The sequence below is a fragment of the Leucoraja erinacea genome, chromosome 18 (assembly GCF_028641065.1).
Source record: "Leucoraja erinacea ecotype New England chromosome 18, Leri_hhj_1, whole genome shotgun sequence".
NCBI lineage: Eukaryota > Metazoa > Chordata > Chondrichthyes > Rajiformes > Rajidae > Leucoraja > Leucoraja erinaceus.
This window is the reverse complement of record NC_073394.1, coordinates 32757657-32779183: the sequence shown is the minus strand read 5'-3', so window position 1 is coordinate 32779183 and position 21527 is coordinate 32757657. Positions and strand designations below refer to the sequence as shown.

Here is a 21527-nt window from a genome sequence, read left to right as displayed (position 1 = left end):
TCAAAAAGTGATGGGATATATCCCCCATCACCATCGTCCCCTCTCTCTCTCTCTCTCTCTCTCGGGGCCGACTCTCTCTCTCTCTCGGGGCCCAGCTTCCCTCCCTTACGCTCAGCGGCTAATCACAGCGCTTCGTTCACTGCCCCACATCTCTACTGTGAACCTCGCTGTGATTGAGCAGCCACTGAATGGTGGACAGGGTTTGGGGGGGCAGTCAGTTTCCGCCACGGCTGGTCGTGGTTTTGACGTGCTCACTGTGCACTTGTTCTGAGGTTCTGGATGTCGGAGGTCCTCAGAGGAAGAAAAAAATACGCCTGCGGGCCGGATAATTTCAGGTTATGAAGCATGCCTCGCCAAAAAAGTGGAGGGGCTGCAGCCCCCCTAGCCCCCCTGGTTCTGCGGCCCATGCCTGATATGTTAGTATGGATGGCAGATCCCATAGTGACAATAAAATGATTTAGAGGCATGTATATTATCTGCAAATTGTTTATAGGTCATATCATGGCATGTCAAGTCAAGTCAAGTTTATTTGTCACATACACATACGAGATGTGCAGTGAAATGAAAGTGGCAATGCTCGCGGACTTTTGTTCAAAAAGAATTCTTGTTCTTATGAAACAGAATTAAATCCATTTCTTTCAGCCATGCTGCTGACATCCTGCGTGCTACACTCTCGTGTAGATCATGCTTCCACTGTAAATCTCCCTGGCACAACAGAACACATAACAGCACCGACCCGAAACATTCCCAAACCATGTCTTCCAGCGATGCTGCCTGACCCGCTGAGTTGCTCAGCACTTTGTGTGGTTTTTTTTGCAAACTTGCATCTGTAGTTCCCTGGTTCTCCACCACCCCTTATAATACGCTCCAATACAAAATCATGGACTGCAGTTCCTAATGTTACTCTGAATAATACAACAGTACATTTTGGGATATCTATTGAAATATCTCCATTGAAAAGCATTGATTAAGGTTCCACTGAGATAATCTTTGTAGCAGCAGCAATGCTGACATCTCCGTCTGTACCAATTGTTGGTAGTATAGGATGTATGAGCTTCCATTGTAACTATTTCTCAAATGGCCCCCTATAATATCAACGAGTTTAGCTCCAAATGTAGTAATTCACGGATAGAGTCATGGTCACAGAGTCATTAGCATGGAAGCAAGCCTTTCGGCTCAACACTGACCAACATGCCCAATCTACACTAGTCCCACCTGCCTGTATTTGGCCCATATTCTTCTAAACCTAGCCAATCCATGTACATGTCAAAATGTTTCTTAAATGTTCTGATAGTCCCTGCCTCAATTACCTCCATGCATTAGATCTCTGTCTGTCATAACATCTTCAACAACAGCATGAATCAGTTTGTGAATTGACTTTATATGATAGGTTAGAACACATCTCCTCTGTAGTGTGCTTGAATAATAAGTTATTGATTAATTTTCCTTCTGTAGCCCTCCCTGATTTCATAGTGGGGGTTGCAACTTCCTGATATAGCATGGATTACAAGCCCTGTGCATTGCTTTCTGACAGAACCACATGGATTACAGGTCCGTCTACAACTGTCATTTGCTGGCAGTGGTGAAATAACATGTTGTCGTAGATGCCGGGAATGTTGAACAGAAGCAGTTTAACCAGAACCAGAAATTAGAGTCACCAAGTAACTCCACAGCCAACCAAAAGGCAAAGGCAGGAGCTGTGAATTGCAATCAAATGAAGCAAATATTTGAAACAAAATAGCTATCCATTAATAAGAATAATTGTGAAATATATTTTTGCCGCAGCACAGTGGTGCAGCTGTTAGAGCTCCTATTAAAAGGGAGGTGAAGAAAGAAATATCTCAACCAGTCTATGAAATATATTAAAGAAAGGACCACTCCAAGACAAATGACAAGAAATAGTGTTGAAGTTGGAATAGAGAACTAGGAGTTTACAGTTCACTATCTTCTCTGAAATTATTCAGTATAGCCCAGGATAAGTTCAAAGAACAGCCTCTCACCTTCTGATGTCAACAGCCTTGAGGTTTAAATTGAAACACACATTGCTGGAGTAACTTAACCTGTCAGGCAGTATCCCTGATCAACTTTAGATGACAAGTTGGTCCAGTTTGTATCAGGATTGGCGAGTTATTATGAAAAGTCAGCATTAATGTAACATTAATTCTTCTAGTTGTCTCCCCGCATATGTTGCTTTAACCATTGCATGGTCTGCATTCCCTTTTACTGCAGATGTCTAGAATTGGCAGTGTTTTGTATTTCACAATCCCAGTGCCTTTCCTCCTGTCTCTGTCTCTATCCATCACCTGCTATTTACTTCTCCTCCAGACAGGGTGAGTAACAAGTCCTCACCAGTCTCTCTCTCAGCCAGCACCACCATCAGTGGTCTCATTCAATCTGTCTTGGTCTCTACCCTATCGCAGATATTCCCCACTCTTACTTCCCTGGAATTTAAAGCATGCTTGTTTTAAGGTCATAGATGTGACACATTAGCTCCATCTCTACAGATGCTGCCCGACCTGCTGGGCATCTCCAGCATTTTCTGATTTTATTTCAGAATTCCAGCATCTTCAGTTTTCGCCTTCTAAGATGACAACCGATACTGAGTGACGAGGACATTTTTGTTCACAATTCACACAAACAGTTGGACTGAAAGGAGCGATGAAGCTGACTTGAGTGCGTGACTCCAGAGCCAACCCTTCAGTTCAATGGCAATCAGGGGTGGGCAATAAATGCTGGCAAGCCAGCAACTCTCAATGGTACATTGGTATGCATTATAACTCCTGTTATACACCGATGTAATTTCATGAATTACTGCTCTCTCTCTAATGATTTAATGAATTACAGCCACCTCTGTAACACTCTCTGATATAATTGCATGGATTACATTCTCTGTGTGACACTTTCTGATATAACAGCATGGATTACAGCTTTCTCTGTAACAGGACGTGTTATAACAGCATGAATTACAGCTTGTAGAACTTATAGCTAACAAACAGCACAGAAGAAACTGGTGCATAATTTAAGAGCCTGTGAGACCGAATTGAAAACTGGCTGTCTAATAGGATTTGAATAAATTGGTCCTTTTTCAGGCTGAATAACATGCAGAACTGCATATATAACCATATAACCATATAACAATTACAGCACGGAAACAGGCCATCTCGGCCCTACAAGTCCATGCCGAACAAATTTTTTTCCCCTTAGTCCCACCTGCCTGCACTCGTACCATAACCCTCCATTCCCTTCTCATCCATATGCCTATCCAATTTATTTTTAAATGATACCAATGAACCTGCCTCCACCACTTCCACTGGGAGCTCATTCCACACCGCCACCACTCTCTGCGTAAAGAAGTTCCCCCTCATATTACCCCTAAACTTCTGTCCCTTAATTCTGAAATCATGTCCTCTTGTTTGAATCTTCCCTATTCTCAAAGGGAAAAGCTTGTCCACATATATCAGTTCTTGGCCCACCATTGTTCGCTATTTACATTAAGGAACGGTGTGAATGGTTTCCAAATTCACCTTTAATACAAACATATTCTGAAGGGCATGTTATGATAAGGATGCTGTGATTCCGTATTGGGATATCCTGTTCACTAATGTCGGGTAGAGAGAAGAATCTACTGTCCTTATCCTCTTTGATTTAGATGTGTGGGGTCTATCTTCCAAAATGGCCTCACTTATTCCTTAGCTCAACAAAGCCATAGCTAAAATAAGTTCAATAAGAATAATGTGTAGGAAGGAACTGCAGATGCTGGATGGTCTCAAAATGCTGGGCTAACTCAGCGGGACAGGCAGCATCTCTCAGTAGAAGGAATGGGTGATGTTTCGCTTCTGAACAAGTACCTCAACCCGAAACATTACCCAATCCTTCTATCTAGAGATGCTGCCTGTCCATCTGAGTTAACCCAACGTTTTGTGTCGATCTACAATAAGAATAAGGTGGGACCAACCATCTGGAGAGCAAGACACATCCAACTTGTTGAAGCCAGCTCCGAGGTGAGAATTGACCCCACATTGTTGGAGATGTGTGGTAAATTCCTTACCTGCTGTGCCCAAGTCCTCCTCATGAAAATTGCCCCACACATTAGTCAAGGAATAGCCTGACACCTCCATGTCCAATATCTCAAACATCTTCTTCTTAAGCAATATTTACGTCTATTCCCACTGGCAGGACAGCCTGTGGAGTAGTTGTACACAGGCTGGAACAAATGGTTCTCAGTGTCCTCAGTGTTGTCTGTATAACCATTAAAATATCTGATTGCACCAGGTCAGACACAGGCCTGCTGATAGCCAGCTGTCCTCCCTCAGCTGATGACTCCAACACACTGAACGCTATTGGAAAGAGACATTGTACACAGCTGTCCCTGTCATGTTATTGGGTGGAGCACGTCAATGCCGGGCTCCAAGAGTGGCTTGGTAGCATCAACGTTGACCGCCGGGTTGTCTGAATGGTGAAGAGTGTTGCTGACAGACTAATCCTACGGTAAGTACAGAATGACAGAGGAAAACCTACTTATCTCATCATCAGCGATCTACTTGCTAAAGGTGGACCTCCTGGGACATTGCGGTAGAAGTGACCACAGCACTATCCCTGAGGAGACAAGGTCAGAGCTTTGTACAGAGGACATCCTCAACCATCCAGGCCATCGCACAAACCAACCTCCCTTCCATTGACTCCATTTATACCTCACGCTGCCTTGGCAAGGCCAGCAGCATAATCAAGGATGAGTCGCACCCCAGGACAGTCTGAAGAAGGGTTTCGGCCCGAAACGTTGCCTACTTCCTTCACTCCATAGATGCTGCCGCACCCGCTGAGTTTCTCCAGCACTTTTGTCTACCTTAGATTTTCCAGCATCTGCAGAGCCTTCTTAAACACGAGTTACACCCCGGCCACTCCCTCTCCCATCGGACAAAAGATATGAAAACGCACACCTCCATATTCAGGGACAGTTTCTTCCCAGCAGTTATCATTCAACTGAACCATCCGACCAACAACCAGAGAGCAGTCCTGAACTACGATCTACCTCATTGGAGAACCTCGGACTATCTTTGATCAGAATTTACTGGACTTTATTTTGCACTAAACGTTATTCCCTTTATCATGTATCTGTATACTGTGGATGGCTTGCTTGTAATCATGCATTGTCTTTCCGCCGACTGGTTAGCATGCAACAAAGGCTTTGCACTGTACAACAAGCAAAGCTGAACTCAAACTCAAATCCTATAGTATAGTACCAGGCGTGTGGAACAGGTCAGTAAGCAGCGCAAGATCTGTCACCTCGAGGCCAGGCATGTTCCTCACCCTACCGCTACTCTTAAGCCAAGGGATCGACATGGGGCTGTGCGGGGTGCAGAAGGACACACTGGGAGGTGTATCAGGTGGCCGCAGTACAAGGTGCCATCAGCTCGTACACACAGTTGATGATTCACATGCTGAACAATGGAGCTCTGTGTACAGCAGCTGCACTACGAGTGACTGGTGGCAGGACCATCCCCACCATTGTTCATGGGTGGATGGGACTGCAGCTCATTCACCCTGTGCCCAGCCCATGATCCACTGTGGCTTACTCCTGACAAAACACCGTCACAGAAGACCCCGCAAGCAAATTGTTCATTCCAGGTGATGCCCAGAAACGGCCGAGGACCCAAAACACGTTTGACTGTGCGGCAGGAGTGATCCCAGCACCCGATGAAAATCGAGAAAACTGAACTGAAAAGAAAGCAGAAAATGCTGGCAACACTCCGCATGTCAGCCGGTGTGTGTTTGTGGAGATAGTAACGGTTTACCTTTCAGCTCCAGGACCTTTTTTACAGAATTATGAAAGAGGGTAGCATTAAGTTAGATGGGACAAGAGCAGAATGAAACAATATCCCTGCCCTGCTTGCGGGTCCTGGCAGGGGGTAGAAGCGGCCTGGGGCACTGCAAGGTTGGAAGCTGTAGCGGGAACAACTCCCACGAGAAGGACTGGGAGACAAGGCCAGAGGGCAAGATTTAATAAAGATTTCCCTGAGAAGGAATTAATTTCACACAATACTTGGTGGGTATTCAGAATGGGCTGCCAGAGGAGGGAGTTGAGGCATTTAAGAGGCTTTTGGATAGGCACGTGGATATGCAAGGAATTGGGGGATATGGATTGTGCAGGCAGATGAGATAAGTTTATCTGAGCAGCATATTTGGCACAGAAATGATGGGCTGAAGGGCCTGATCCAGTGCTGTACTGTTCTACATTCCATTTCAACACAAAATTCCCATTCTATCCCCATAACCCGTGATGCCTTTTGGATGTTGAAATCTATCCATCTCCTTCTTGCTTCCATTCAGTGACTTCGCTTTGATATAGTAGAGGAGTCCTCACATTCAACACCCTCTAATCGAAGACATTTCTACTGAAAACCAATGATAGAGAAGGAGGGGGACAGAGAAGGACATTGTGACCCTTCCCGTACACTGTGCTTTCACCGTCTTAATTACACTGTGCTTTTTTTTAGAAGCTGGGATGTTAGCAATAAAATTGAGAAGCATTTGATTACTGTTGCTGAATCTACAATAAGAATAAAGGGCAGGTTGAATGTCAGAGGAACCTAGAAGGCAAGTTCCAACCTTTTACTTTTAGATGCATATCAATTTTGTATTCAATTTTACATTATTAATCTTATGGGCATGTCCCACTAAGGCGATGTTTCAGGCAACGGCCGGCACAACGAGAACGAGAACACACACACACACACACACCCATACACACGCACACACACACGCACACACGCACACGCACACACACACACACACACACACACACACACACACCGGGGGACATGGCAAGCGGGGGGAGCAGCGCTGTCTGAGTGAAATTTACATGGCGCATAGCCAATGTGATACAGACAAACACTTCGATGAACAGGAAGGCTGACGCTGTAATTAAGACGGTGAAAGCACAGTGTACGGGAAGGGTCACGCGTCCTTTAAAAGAGGGGGGGGGGGGGGGGAGGGGGGAGAAGGGGGGAGAAGAAGGGGGGAGAAGGAGTAGAGACAACTTTTAAGAAGCCAGAGATACGCGGCATTAACATTACCGGTCGGTTATCCTTGGTTCTGTAAGCTACTGCTTAGGTTTTTTTCCCCCAATGAGCCAATGAAATTCACCAGTCAGCACCGGCTACAACCTATGAGAACCTACGACAACCTCCTGGCAACCCACTACCACTGTTGAAAAATTTGCGGCGACCATAATGAGGTCCCAGAATGCGGGAACTCCTCAGGACCATGAAGGCGACTCCACGGCAACCACCCGCGAACATGTGGCGAACATGTGGCGACTGCATAGTCTCCTGCAGTCACCTAAAAAGTCGCCTAAGTGGGACAGGCCCATTAGTCTGATCTAAGGTGTTGAGGTCATGGTTTGCAGACACCAAGCACCCAACTAACGCCATATAATATACAAAGAAAGAAGTGAACTTTGAGGAAATGCATCTTTCCTTCCTCTTTGCTTAGACACAACCCATCTGGACAGAATAAAAAAACATAGAGGTTGAAACTGTACACTGTCATCCTTGCCATCTACATGACCTACTGCAACTAAAAACTAATTATCCTGGACCACCCATTGTGAATCGCTGCAAATTCCTCTCCTGATTAATTGTTACTTGTTGTTCTCAGGAGGAAGTGTTCCTTTGGACAAACGTTTCCACATTCCAAGCAAGATGGTTCTACTAACCACTGTCCTCTATCTCTTTGAAATGTAGTCAACTTTCTGAGCAGACGGGCGATTTTAATGCAACATCTTCCAAGGATATCCTACACCGCAGTATTACCGGACAGTACGGTCATCAGCGTCTGGGCAGGTGGGACTCACAAAGCTGAATAGTTGTGAAGGTGTCTGAGGGAGAATAATCAGATTGGAAAGACACCGAGTCTTAGGGACTGCACGGTGGTCTGCAGCAGTAGATTTGTTGCCTTACAGCGCTAGAGACCCGGTTCGACCCGGTCTCCTCCCACATCCTAAAGGCGTACAGGTTGGCTTCGATAAGAATTGTAAATTGTCCCTAGTGTGTAGGATAGTGTTAGTGTATGGGGGTTGCTGGGCTACGCAGACTCGGTGGGCCAAAAGGCCTGTTTCCATGCTGTATCTCTAAAACCAAAAGGTATAAGTCTTTCAGATGGCGACATTGGATATGTTACATTCAGCTGAGAGGGAAACAGGATCTCAGTTTGAGGTGATGATAGACACAAAATCGGGAGTATCTCAGCAGGTCAGGCATCATCTCTGAAGAAAAGGAATAGGTGATGTTTCGGATCGGGACCCTTCTTCAGACCTTAGTTTTAAAGTCAACACTCCCAATAGTTCACCATCAGATAAGAACAGTTCTTTAGATCAGGGCGGACCTATTGGAGAGGAGACGAGAGAGAGCTCACTGAACCAAAGCTAAATGTTGGTACCTTTTCACAACTTCCCAAATAGTGAATAAAATATTTCCTTCAATCTGTGAAAATGGTTGGTAATGTTAACAATCCGCAAATGAATCTCCTCCTCATCGTTCCCTATCTCCAGTGGAAATTTCCCCTGCATCTGACATCCCTCTCCCACTCCGGGAACGTCTGATCAATCTCTGTCTTACACTCGCTAGCCGGCTTCCTGCAGTTTATACCAGCCAGGTGCTGAATCAATGCCCCGTCCAACTCACCTTGTTACAACAGTTCACACCCCATGATACGGGCAGGCTCTCAGCGTTCGATGTCCTTCTTGATTGGCTCTGTTGCTATGGCAACACGCGATTATGCCTCTGTAGGAAGCCTTCTTCACACTGAGGGCTGCACAGCATCCGATGCTTCAGAACTGAACTGCAAACCAACGAGAGACTGATCGAGCTCCCCAACCTGGAATTCACCGCTTATAATACGGACCAAAAAATCTCCTCACATCGCCCAGATCCCGAAAACCACTTAGGAAACAGCACGGCTCTTGGATAGACAGCTTTTCAGAAAGTTGGGATCAAAGAAAAAAAGTTGTTGGAGCTGCAGCAGATTTTGTTCTGGAGTTTGGCGGGACCCAGTCAGAAGTTCCTTTGCGTTAACCGGGACTTTGATGCAAGGGGAGGAAGGTTTAGATTTATTATTGTCACGTGTATCGAGGTACAGTGAGAAGCTTTGTTTTGCGTTCTGTCCAATCACATCAGATAGTACATAGATGAATATAATGAAGCCAAAAGCAAGTACAATAGGTGGAGCAAAGAGAAAGATAGAGTGAATGGATATAGTTCTCAGCATTGTGGCATTGAAGAGGGCAACATCCCCCCCCCCCCCTACAATCTTTCCTGTCAACCTTTTGAACCATAGGGAAGGAGATTACCAGTATTCTCACAGTACCTCTGGACAATCCATGGGACTGAGGGAGAAGGGAGGCTACCTTGTGCCCATTGGAGCCCATCCATCACGGAGTTAAAGGTTGTGTGAGAGAGCACAGGGAAAAAAACAGAATGAAAAGGGAAAGAAAAACAAATTTCTGGGGATCCTGAAGGGGGGCAGGAGAGCCGCCTTTCTTAACTAAACTGCAAGCCACAAACAGCAAACATGAGAAGAGAAGAAAACACAGCCGTTATTGTTCGCTGCCCAGCAGGAACTAAATGGCAGATGGAGTTAAGCCAGGCTGTGGGGAAACGTTGCCTCATCCTCTCTTTGTTCGGCCGCTTGAATGAGACTGAAAGCAGGGCATTGTTGCCCTGTCTTGGCACTGGCGTGGATGGGCACTGAGGCTGGCAATTAATGGACTCGCTCTTCTGAATGAATTATGGTAACGGCAGATCGGCTGGGGAAGTAGGAGCCCCAACTTTCCCAGGAGCTGAAAGGATCCATGTTCTGACTGAGCTACCAACCTCATGTAACAGGCTTTGCACGTGACAGCACTTAGAGGTCAGAGAAAATCTTATAAACTGTGGTGAAGGAACCCTGGTTACCCTGATGAAGAGCTCCTCGGATCTGTTGCCATGGCACCAAGGCTCTCTTTGACTGGATTCAGGTTATTTTTTTTTGGGGGGGGGGGGGGGGGGGAGAGCGTGAGACTTCCGTCCTCTTAATGTAGCAAGCCATTTCCTGGGATAGATTGATTTAAATAATTACAAGTTTTGGTTACACGATGATGCTGTGGGATGACTTTTATTACTTGAGAGGCTATATAAATGCACATTGTTATTAACTTGGCTTAATTAATCTGTGCCTTCAAGCCATGTAGGTGATGCATCAGATAAGCATCTACCGTTGTTGGAGTTACAGTAAAAGCATTCCACTTTGCTGGGGCTAATATCAGAGGGATATCTTGTGAAGTTAAGGAGAGGGCTTCATATGCATGGTACCACTCACAAACTCAAAGCGTTGCAGTTCACATTACAGCCAATTACCTTTGAAATGTTGTCACTATGTTGAAATATTATTACCAGTGTGTAAATGACACAAAATGCTGTAGTAACTCAGCGGGACAGGCAGCATCTCTGGAGAGAAGGAATGGGTGACGTTTCGGGTCGAGACCCTTCTTCATACTGATGTAGATGACACATGTTGGTCGGTGTGGGCAAGTTATACTGAAGGGCCTGTTTTCACACTATGACTACATTGTCCATAACTCGCTCAGCAAACTACCACAAACATCACAGAAATAAATGATCAGGTCATCTATTTTCGATATTTCCTACCTTCGATTTTTCCAGCATCTGCAGTTCTTTCTTAAACAGGTCATCTAATTTAGTGATATTCCTTGAAGGGTAGTAATGCCCCTGTCCCACTTAGGAAACCTGAACGGAAACCTCTGGAGACTTTGCGCCCCAACCCAAGGTTTCCGTGCGGTTCCTGGAGGTTCCCGGAGGTTTTTGTCGGTCTCTCTACCTGCTTCCACTACCTGCAACCTCCGGCAACCACCTGCAACCTCCGGGAACCGCACGGAAACCTTGGGTGGGGCGCAAAGTCTCCAGAGGTTTCCGTTCTGGTTTCCTAAGTGGGACAGGGGCATAAATATTAGGCAAGGGAGCCACAAAACCTCCTCATGTTCCTAGAGATATTCCATGGGCTTTCTTGTTCAGCTGAGAAAGCAGTGGAGACTCATTGTAACATGTCAATGCAGGTTCCCACATTTAGAAATATGTCGTGGCCATGATATTGAATGAGTAATCCAGTGACCTGGTGCAACAAACCAAGGAGCACAAGAGAAAATCTCACGGCAGCGCTCTGGGCATTTGTAACATTAATCGCACAGTAATTCAGAAAGTGGCACAGAAGTTGAGCAGAATTGAAACAGTGGTGAGTAATACCTGAAAGAACAGGAATAGACAATTCTGCCAGTGAAGGGAAAATGAGACAAGGGATCCTTGGCTTTATAAGCAGTCGCAAACTACAAAAGAAAGGAAGTTTAAAATTCACTGTGGAGGAAGGAGCTGCTGGTGCAGGTTTACACTGAAGATAGACACAAATGCTGGAGTAATTCAGCAGGTCAGACAGCATCTCTGGAGAAAAGAAATAGGTGACGTTTCGGGTCGAATCCTGTCACCTATTCCTTTTCTCCAGAGTTTTTGCTTGGCTCACTGCTACTCCAGCATTTAGTGTCTTTTAAAATTCACTGGCTGGATTCTCGCTGGAGGTGGTTATTGGAGAGAGAGAGAGCAGACAGCAAAGAGCAACTCGTTCAAGGTTTCTGCACCTGCGTATTTCAAAGCCCAAGTCAGCAACGCATTGGAGATGTGGAGCTCAATAGTACAGTGGCACAGCAGGTAGTACTGCTCACAGGTCCAACCAGCCGGGTTCAATCCTAACATCAGACGCTGTCTGTGTGGAGTTTACATGCTCTCTCTGTGACCGCCTGGCTTTCCACCGTGTGCCATCCCAAAGATGTGCTGGTCCTTAATTTGACCATTGCCTCTGGCTTAGGTGGCTGGGTGGGAGAATCAGATGGAGTTGATGTGCATGGAACAGGGAAAATGGTACAGGCAGATAAATCAGGGAATAGAATCAATGGCTTTGCTCTGAGAGCTGGCATGGACTCTATGGGCTGAATAGTCTTCTACCTCATGAGGAAATATGTTCAAAATGCCATATGAGCTAAGCTGTGGCGCGGCTTATGGCCGCTCAGTCTCACACTGGACATGGTCGGTGCTTCTAGGGTGATCATATCATTTGAGTATCACCAGCCGGCAGCATGAGTATTGATTTCTCCATTTTCAAGTAACCCTTGAATTTCCTCTCTCTCTGCCCCCTCTCCCACCCATCATTCTGCTAATTTCACTGTCTGTATCCCTCTTCCATAGCCAACAATGGACCAGTGTGGGCTCCATCTTTCCAGAGACATCAATGCCGGCTCTGGTTTGTTCTGTACCTTGCCATACCCCTCGTTTCTCTTTCCCCTGACTCTCAGTCTGAAGAAGAGTCTTGACCTGAAACATCACCTGTTACTTTTCTCCAGAGATGCTGCCTGACTTGTTGAGTTACTCCAGCATTTTGTGTCCATCTTCTATTCCTGTGAACTGTCTGTAAGTGAATTTCTATAGTAACCCATATTAACGATATCACTCCACATATATTTATTATAATCCTCTCATTTCATCACATATTCAATCTAACATAACACATAATTAAATCATGTAACATGTAGTGTGTCCAGTTGTTAATGAACACCTTTAAACATTATTATTGTTATTATGAATATACTATAGAAGAATTTGGTGAAGTTAGATTTCCATAAGTCAGGTCATCTGTAACAAGGGAACTCTTATACATTTATCTTTTTAATTTTGTTATTTCCAAATGTTTTAATTCAGAATTTTTTTCCCAATGGTGTTATATACCCCTGATAATCACAAAAGGGCCTGTCCCACTTGGGTGTCATTTGCGCATCATTTACGCGACAGGCCGATAGTGATTGTCATGTGAAAATCGTCTAGCAGTACGACTGTTAGTGCGCCAAGTGCTCGTGAGGACCCTGCTTCTTTTGGGAGCCATTTGCGATGTCGTTCGTACTTAGTCCGATCACCGTGGCAAGGATTTGTCCATTGAAAAATCAAAACTATGCGTGCTTTATACCTGGGTGGTCACGTGTAGCGGCGCTCAAATGACGCGCAAATGGCGTGCCGACGGCATACGGGCTGGGCATGGTTACGAACGTTGACGCACGTTGTTGCATAATAAATTAGCATAGGCAATGTTCGTGCGTCACCGTGCGTAACCATGCGTCACCACGTGCTACACGCACGCCATCAGTACGTCAGTGTGCGCAAGGGATACGTCATGCAGGTGGCCCACAAGGATTTTTAGCATTCCAAAATCCTGGGGCGCCGCACATTACCGCACGTCACTGCATATGCCACCACGCCTCACCACTCGCCATGCGCGCGTCACGATGTGCCAAATAATTTTTAGGATATCGCGTAAACGACATGCAAATGACACCCAAGTGGGACAGGCCCTTAACAGTCAGAAAGGCCAACGAGTTCTCATATGACCATCAAGGCAATCCATTCAGCCTCAGGATCCATCGCTTGATCTAGGCAACACTTATGGCCTGCTCCACCTTGTGGATATGCCATGGTGGACAAGACTTCAGCTCAGCAGGTTCTCAATGTCCTGCTTGTGAGACCTTGTGGTTGGCAGCAAGCACCAAGACTGGACCAAGCACCATCTGGCCCAGTGCATCTTTTTCTGGAAACCACACTTTATGAAAGGCCATGGAAAGCGTGCAAAAGACATTGCTTAAAATAGCTCCAGGGTTTCAGAACCACAGCTCCAACAGAGGGAGAGGAGATGCAAATCTCAAAGCAGAGAAGGCTTCACAAATCTGATGGAGTGAATGAGAAACATCATCTAGTGCCAGTTGGGTTGGATACCTGGGGATATAACAATACTGTGACAATTGGCTAAATACCCAGAGGTGGTAAGAAGATTGGTTTTAGTACAATATGCTCTCAGTAACTGGAAGGACATTCAAGAATATCTTTGAAAAGGGTCCACGGACAAGCTTCATCTTCCTCTCACAGACCATTGTCACGGACAGCGGGACTTCGCCACTCCCTGTGGACATCTAACAGCTTGCTCTTCATTCATCACTCTCCTGCCTTCCTAGTGAGACTGTATATGCGGTAACTTCACGATGATCCCCTGCATCCCTGTTTCTGCAGCAAGCTGTGCTCTCTAGTAGTCATAGAGAGATACAGGATGGAAACAGGCCCTTCAGCCCATCGAGCTGAAGGTCAACACAGCCCATGATCCACACTGACCATCGATCACCATGTACACTCATCCTACAACAATCCCACATTGCCATTAACCCATCTCAGATTCCACCACTCATTTATTCATTAAGAACAACTTATTAACACCCACATTTTCTGGGATGTGGGAGGATACCAGAGCATTCAGAGGAAACAGGCACTCACAGGGTGGGGGAGGGGGGTGTACAAACACCACACAGCCAACACCCAAGTTAGGGATTGAACCTGGGTCTCTGGCACTGTGAGGCATCACCTTTACCAACTATGCACTCTCACTTATGTCTGTCTTTAAGGAAGTTATTACTATGGACATAGAGATATGCCTTGCCTCTAAGCAGGGGCCCCAAGTCAGACCCTTGGTGTAGTGTCCATGATGTTGCATAACCCCGCAGCAGAACAGACAGCAGAAAAAACTCTTTAAAACATGAAGCAAATAAGCTGATGATGCTGGAATTAATGAAACTCATCACTGCTCTTGACATACAGCTGACCTCGTATCCACCGCAGATTAATGGTGTGCCATTTATATATAGCAAAGCCATTAATGTTAAGATTAGGATAATGACAAATGGACTGTGGGCTGAGCCGGTCCGATGTTTACAAGGATTCCGCTTTGACGGTGAGTCTGGGACTGCCAAACTCTTTACCAAAAAATAAAAAAAAATAATATGTACTTGTAAAAAAAAACATTTGAGTAAAAATATCCTAAGGTTTAGGGAACAGGAAGTAGCAATGGGAGGTAATGTAGCCTTAGAGGGAATGTTTTCCGGATCGGACATCGCAAGCTGCTATGACATATTGTAGAAATCTCGACCCGAAATAAGACTCACAGACTGGTCACATTAACCCCCACCAGCAGTATGCTTTGTTTTACTTGCCGTAAGAGGTGAGCACGTCAATCAAGGGCTGAGGTCACAACTCCAATGATCATTGGATCGTCATGCGCGGGTATTTAAACAGGGAAGTAAGCGAGTCTCTTAACATGGTGTGGAAAAGTTCTCGCAAATTGTCGAGCCAAGCGGTTAGTTCTGCAATGTGCACCTGCAGAATACCACAGACATATTGTAGTAATATCTTGTGAAAGAGATATAGCGATTAACTGCCAACATGACTAAGCTGTGCATTTACTGCTGAGATAAACAGATGTATAACTTTTGTGACAAGTATCCCAGCCTGCAATTTGGCCATTGCCATGTTCCTCATCTACAATATGAAAACTCTTCTGTCAGGCTTCCCACATGGAGTTCTTTGCCCTGGTGACCCACCCAATATATTGTACATCACTCGATCAATATCTATTTGATCATCTGGCCATTCACAGTTTGCCACTGTGTGAGCCTGCAGAGTGCAAACTGGCTATGTTGCAACAGTGAATATTCCTCTTAAAGCTTTCATGGCCGGTCTGGAGTGTTATGAAATGCTCAACTCTCATTTAAAAAGGCTTTTATAAAGAGGAAGTAGAGTTTATGTTTTTTAGGGAAGTGGGTGTTGTTGGCAAGAGCAGCCTTTAATGCCAATATCTCTCTGAGAAGATAGGGAAGAATAGCCGGCACAATGGCACAGCTGTAGAGTTGCTACCTTACAGCACCAGAAACCCTGGTTCGATCCTAACTATGGCTGCTGCCTGCACGGAGTTTGTACGTGTGGAAGAAAATATTAATATCCTTTCTTACTTCATTTTGATTGGAATTGAACAAGGTAACAAAAGGGTGTTTGGATGTGACAATTGGCATCTCTCGTTGACCAGGTGTAGAAGAGGTTTGTGGGAATCGGCAAAGTAAGATTAGATGTATTACCTCTGGTCTAGGAATGTGTTGAAGGGTGGATGGTAAATGTAAGCATGAAATAGTGGACGGAGATAAGGAAGCTTGTTTCTCTCAGCAGTGTGTTACAGCAGACCACCCACGCCCCCTACTGCTAGTAGCGTAGATACGTTGCAGTAAATGGGGGGCTTATGATTGGCTCGGAGAGGGGATGGTGATGCGGTCTGTCTAAAAGGTGAGATAGAATAATTTCAAGTTGCCCTTGTATTGTGTTTGACGTATCAATCATCTCATGTTGAATAAGATTGACATAAACAAAAAGTATGTTATGACTAATTTAATAATTGGTACCGATGTAGAAGATAGATTATTAACAGGATAAGCGGTAGTCACGCCACACCAAGTGCTGGAGGTATATGCTTTACCATCCGGAATGTCTACTCAGGCAGCTGAGCCGTATGCCCTGACTCATGCCTGCATATTGGCAAAAGATAAAAGTGTTAATATCTACACCGATTCTCGCTATGCATTTGGGGTTGTACATGACTTTGGGCAGTTATGGAAAAGTAAAAGTTCATCACATCAATAGGAAAGACTATTAAACATGATAAACTGGTCTTAGATTTACTGGATGCCATCCAATTCCTACTGCAAATCGCAGTTATTAAATGCAAGGCTCATACATCATCGGATGATGATGTGTCAAAGGGAAACAAAACAGATTGCCAACGGGCAAACCCCGTAATTACAAGTGTTAAAATTAAGTCTGCAGCACAAAGAAAGCTCCCGTTAGCATTGAAGTAGCCCAGTTACAGGATGCCCAAAGCCTAGCATCACTCCAGGAAAACAATTCCGGGAGCAAAGCAGGGTGTTATCAAGACCCCATTATCTGGGTCCACCTTGATGGTCGGGTAGTTTTCCCTAGGAGCCTATTTTTATCCCAGTCTCACCTAGCTCATGGACAGGCTGACGTGGAAAAAGAGGGGATGGCCCAGCAATGGTATGCACCAGGTATAACAGTCATAATTGATAAAGTTGCAAGAACATGACTGGTCTGTCAACAAAATAATAGGGGGAAGATGCCTGCAAAATTTGATTATTTACCACAACCTGAATTGCCTTTTAAGAATTTGCAAATTGAATTTGTACATATGCCCGCAGCAAAGGGTTTTAAGTACATTCTGGTCATAGTTGATATGTTCTCCAGATGTGTGGAAGCACACCCCCACTAGGAGGGATGATGAAAGGACAGTAGGCAATATTTTTATGATAGAAATAATACCTAGATTCGGGATACCCATGGGAATAAACAGTGATAGAGGAACTCATTTCACCAGTAAATTAGTTCACAACTTGTCGAAAGCACTTGGGTTCCAGTGAAAATTACACATACCATATTAACCACAGTCCGCAGAGATGGTAGAAAGAGTAAATGGGGAAATAAAAGCTACTTTGGCCAAAGTATGCCAGCAAAATAGGTTGTTGTGGCCAGACGCCATCCCGTAATGTAACATCTCACGAGATATTGATGGGGCGACCTAAGACAACAGGAACCCGACATCCGATGACTACTGAGAAGGTAGCCCTGATATGGAATTATGAAACATCCTTAAGATATGCTCAAGCCATGTGTGAAACAGTTGGTAAAATCTGTGAGAAAGTTAAGCAGGGGCAGGTCCCTCCCGCAAAAGAAAATATGCTGGAGATTAGGTTTATGTGCGAGCAATGTACAAAGATTCTTTGGTGCTGCTAACAATGTGAATGGCAGTCAAATAAAAGAAAACTCCAACATGCTACCAGATGTAATCTGCATCACTCAGGTGGAATCCTCGAGGAGAAGGAAACGCAAGAACCGTAAAATGTTATAGTGATAAGACGATGCTAAAAAAGTGTCAAAATGTAGGCATATTCTCTATTAACTATCTTTGTAGTAGTAAATACTTATGAACATATTAGCATTATATGGGATCATAGAGGATATGAGGGTGAAGAGAGGTATTTAGATAGTTATGAGAAACAGGATGGTCAAAGTTGGAATATGAATTTCAACTAACAACTTTAACACAGAACACAGTGAACTCACTGCTGAAAGGAAAACAAGCTTCCTTATCTGAGTGGAATGATAAGGATGTAGGGTTTGTGCCCAGATCCCTAGGCATGCTGAAGGAGGTATCACTTTGTGAGCTCAAGGACGGGTTCCAACCAAATTATAATTGGACACATATGCCTCCATTTTTGCAACTGATTAATGAGAGAAAATATTAAAATTCTTTCTTACTATAATATGTGTTGATCACAAAGATCAACAAGGAGGGAACTATGGAAGAAAAAATGAATATCCTTTCTTACTTCATTTTGATTGGAGTTGATCAAGGTAACAAAAGGGTGTTTTAAGTGACAATTGGCATCTCTCGTTGACCAGGTATAGAAGAGGTTCATGGGAATCGGAAAGTTAAGATTTGACGCATTACCTCGTGTCTAGATATGTGTTGAAGGGTGGATGGTAAATGTAAGCATGAAATAGTAGATGGAGATAAGGAAGCTTGTTCCTCTCAGCAGTGTGTTACAGTAGACCACCCACGCCCCCTACTGCTAGTAGCGTAGATACGGTGCAGTAAATGGGGGGCTTATGTTTGGCTCGGAGAGGTGATGGTGGCGCGGTCCACCGGAAAGGTGAGATAGAATAATGTCAAGATGCCCTTGTATAGTGTTTGACTTGTATTAACCACCTGTTGTTGAATAAGGTTGGCATAAACAAAAAGTATGTATGACTAATGAAATAATTGGTACCGATGTAGAATATAATATATTTTCGTATAGTTGTATCTAACAAAAAACAAAAGTTGTTCACTGCACAGTATAACTGTTGGCTAATTCTCTGTGGTCAGAGAACTGGTGAGCAGTTAACTGCCGCCATCTCTCCATGATATCATGCAATAAAGTCTCTCGAAGCAAACCTGCGAATGCAAATTCGCTTTTCATTTTCCTTTAATTTCCCTCTAAATTAATTTATTTCACAGTGCATTCTTCCCGTGACCGCGTGGGTTTCCCCCAGACACTCTGGCTTCCTCTCACACTCCAAAGACGCGCAGGTTTGTGGGTTAAGTGGCTTCATTAAAGATTGTAAGTTGTCCCTCGTGTGTAGGATAGTGCGAGTGTACAGGGACTGCTGGTCGGCGCGCACTCGCTGTTTCCGCGGTGTATGTCTAAAACAAAAACAAGATGGTGATGGCTGGTCTTCTGTAGCGAGGATGATGAAGGTGCTCCCACATTGCTGTGGAGTAGGAAGTTCCAGCACCGTGGCCTGGTCATGATTCTAATCAAGACCGGTGGGGGCGCTGCACTGGCAGCAGCCCTGTCAGCAGCGTGTTAGTCTTTTCAACTTTTTTTATTTTTTTAGTATGTCTTAAAGTCTGTTTTTAATGTTTCTTCGTGTGTTTTGTGTGGGGGGTGGTGTGGGGGGGTGAGGGGGAAACCGTTTCGGCCGCCTCCTCCATGGAGAGGCGACTTTTTCCAGGTCGCCTCCCCCGTGGCCTAACAGCGAGGATCGGCGCGGCCTTTTCCGGAGACGCGCCCGGGGCTCGGGGCTCCGGCAGCGGGTGCAGCGTGGACTGTCAGCACGGAGCTGGGGCTCGCTGGAGGGGAGCGCTCCGTTCCGTTGGCCCGCAGCAGACGGTAGCCTGAAGCCGCGGTCTGCACAGCTCCAGCTGGCGCGGCGTCTACAGCCCGGGATCCCTCGTGGGGGACCCGGGGGGAAGAAGAAGCTTCCTCCGCCGGCCCGCGGCCAACTTCTACCGCGGGTCCGGTATGGACTTAACATCACCCCTGGAGGGGAGCTTCGACCGCCGGCCCTGCAGACTGCGGTGCTTACGGCTGCGACGTGGAGGGAACTTTAAATCTTCGGCCGCCGGCCTGCGGCCTACACCAACTAAAAGCCGCGGTCTCCGGTGGGGAGGAGCCGACTCTGGACTTACCTGGACTTGTACCTTGTCCTTTTACCATCTGGACGCCCGCAGCAACGGCTGCGGAGGGTTGAGGTCCCGACCACGGGGGGAAATGGAGGAGGACTGGCCAAATTGTGTGCCTTCCACCACAGTGATGAATGCTGTGGTGGATGTTTATGTTAAAAATTTATTGTATTTTTGTGTGTGCCCTTTATCATTGTATCGCTGCTGACGTATCATTTCACTTGCACTTTTTGTGCAATGTGACAAATAAACCGTTGTATTGTATTGTATTGTATTGATTAAGGAGTAGAAATTCATTTCCAAGACAATATGTTGGCTGTGTTGAAGGGATTGTATTCTGTGGGGAATACCCGGGCACGAGGGTGGGACTGAGATGGAGTGAGGGTGTGGGCACACTCATTGATTATTGAAGGTACATGAAGAAGGATAACTGGCTTTTGCATCTGTAAGAAATTCAATTCTACTAATATCTTGAAGGTGTGTCCTCTATCACTCTGGTAAGAATTCAATGGACCAGGCATCTAAACCATCCTACCAACAACTTGAGAGCAGTCCTCAGTTACTATCTACCTCATTGGAGACCCTCGGACTATCTTTAATCAGACTTTACTGGCCTTAATTTTCCACTAGACGTTATTCGTGTTATCCCCTTTATCATATATCTGTACACTGTGGATGACTTAATTGTAATAATTTATGACAATGTCGTCAATCTTGTTCTCCAATCTTCTTGCAATAAAGACTAAGAGTGAAGACACTGCTGCAATGTGGGGCCATCGAAGAAGATGGGGACTTCCTGTTCACAGGCAGCATGCACTTTGGTGAAATCCAGCTGGGCTGTGCACCCCGATATAAAGACTTCAGGAGGATCTACAAAGAAGCTGGAGACAAAGGGGAAAACCCATGTGAACTTGCCACAGATTGAAGTTACCTTTCCACCTACGGATGTCAGTTATCCAGATCAAAAGGAACACTATTGTATAGTGAGCTGCATTTGACACGTGGTACAGGTGAAAGCAAGCATTCTGCCACTAATCGTGCTCGGTTTTGCCATGCCACGTTACAATTGCAACTAAACATAAATGAACAAGACTTTTTTTTTTCAAAAAGATCTTTGTTATTCAAGACAGCCAGCAACATATCAACACTAATGAATTTCAAAGTCTTAAAGAATATGAATGTAGCAGAAACCTGTATATGATGTGTAGATGTTCAAAATGATGCCTGGAAGTTGTTGTTTTGTATCAAAGTGGATGTACAGTGCGGTGTATTTCCAAATGCAAAAAATTAGGAAGATAATATGTTTCTGGGAGATGTAGTGTTTGAGATATTTTGAGCCCTGTTAATTGGTACAGGTGCACAACCTTTTATCCGAAGATCCAAATAACGAAAACCTCCGAATAGCGACATTTTTTCAGTCCTTGAAGAAAGGTCCTTGAAAACGTTCACCGAGGGCGGCCCGCAGAGGTGACAGCGGAACTTCCGGTCGGTCCTCGAAGAAAGGGGAACTAAATCCCCATTCATAAAAGAGAAGGTGATGGTATATTATGCGGGAG

The 21527-nt window shown here is 45.1% G+C and overlaps 1 protein-coding gene across 5 annotated transcripts in view; it reads right to left on the bottom strand.

The window, feature by feature from the left end:
- Nucleotides 1–21527, bottom strand: part of slc1a2b (solute carrier family 1 member 2b) — a 93724-nt gene that overhangs the window by 41418 nt on the left and 30779 nt on the right. For 2 of the 5 annotated variants that reach the window (XM_055649756.1, XM_055649754.1), the window contains exon 1: nt 8682–9061. The exons of the other annotated variants lie outside the window; for them this stretch is intronic. The gene's annotated coding sequence lies outside the window, so the exon portion shown is untranslated. Of the gene's footprint in view, nt 1–8681; nt 9062–21527 lie in introns of those variants that run through there. 5 annotated transcript variants of the gene reach the window in all.